Below are 1,372 nucleotides of genomic sequence, written 5' to 3'. Positions count from 1 at the left end.
CTGGAAGCAGTAACAGGTTGAAATGAAAACTGGTCTATGGTAGCAACAAATCTCACTTTAAAGAAAAAACTTCTATTTTTACTGATTAAATAGTACTTATTGAGAATACTTTAACAACAAGGACCAAAAAAAAAAAAAAGGCACTTCAATGAAAGTTTCACCTCTCTTTCCTTCATCTTCTCAGTCCCAAGAGTGTCTGCCCTCTTGGACTTGGGTGTTTTGGGAATGGTCTGGGAAGGAACTGGGGTTTTCAGAGCCCAGTCTCTGCCCCATGAGTGCCTGGGGTGTGTGAGGAGCCCAGCCAGCCGAGGTGGAGAAGAGCAGCTCCTGCCTTTTGGGCACAAGGAAACTGCTGTGTCCCTGGAGCTGCTCTCCAGCCTCACATGGCTTGAGGCAAGGACACTGCTGCCAAGAATTCCCAGGCGCTCAGCAGCCAGGGCTTGTTCTGCACCAGCCCTGCATGTCCTTGGCTCAGACACCTCTCCTGTGCAGAGGAAAGCTCCCTGCTCAGCCCGGGGCACCTCCTGGGACAGCTTTACAGAAGCTGATGCCTGGATTCCCATTTCTCTTCAGCTCAACACTAGGATCCTCTCTCACTCACAACCTCTGCCTTCAGTTTTATTCATACATGATCAGAGCTGAACTCCTGAGTTCCAGCTGCCAAATTTTCCCCTGATTCTGTCAGCCTGGCATTCTCAGGCAACACCCAGTGTCAGGAATCACCCAGCAGTGTCAGACACCCAGCAGCATGAGATTAGCTGAGTGTTGTGTCAGACAGCAAGTGCCTAGCCCAAGATAACAAGGTGGTGAGAGCTCTTAAAACCCAGATAACATGATTATGCAGCTTCTATTTGGGCTGGATGCCTGTTCAGGGTGAGCTCATGTCTGATTGCAAAACAGTACACAGAGATACCCTTGCTGTCAGTGTGGAGAGGGAATTTTACAAGGATTTGTAGTGATAGGATATGGGGTAATGGTTTTCAGCTGGAAGAAGGGAGATTTAGGTTTGACATTAGGAAGAAATTTTTCACTATGAGGGTGGGGAGACCCTGGGCCAGGTTGCCCAGGGAAGCTGTGGCTGCCCCATCCCTGGGGGTGTTGAAGGGCAGGTTGGATGGGGCTTGGAGCAGCCTGGGCTGCTGGGAGGTGTCCCTGCCCATGCAGGGGGGTTGGAGATAGATGATCTTTAATGTCCCTTCCAATCCAAACCATTCCATGATCCCATGGGAACTGGAGAAATGGAGGGAGTTCACTGTGTCTTTTACCCAAGGATCAGTCTCAGAAAACCTCTAATTATATTTTTGCATCAATAGCATTGGCACATAACTCAGGAGCACTCACTTTTTTCTGCTGATAACATAAGGTTGAGTGG

This window comes from Chaetura pelagica, unplaced genomic scaffold (assembly GCF_000747805.2).
Source record: "Chaetura pelagica isolate M959 unplaced genomic scaffold, ChaPel_1.0 scaffold584, whole genome shotgun sequence".
Classification (NCBI taxonomy): domain Eukaryota; kingdom Metazoa; phylum Chordata; class Aves; order Apodiformes; family Apodidae; genus Chaetura; species Chaetura pelagica.
Note: the sequence above shows the minus strand (reverse complement) of the source record.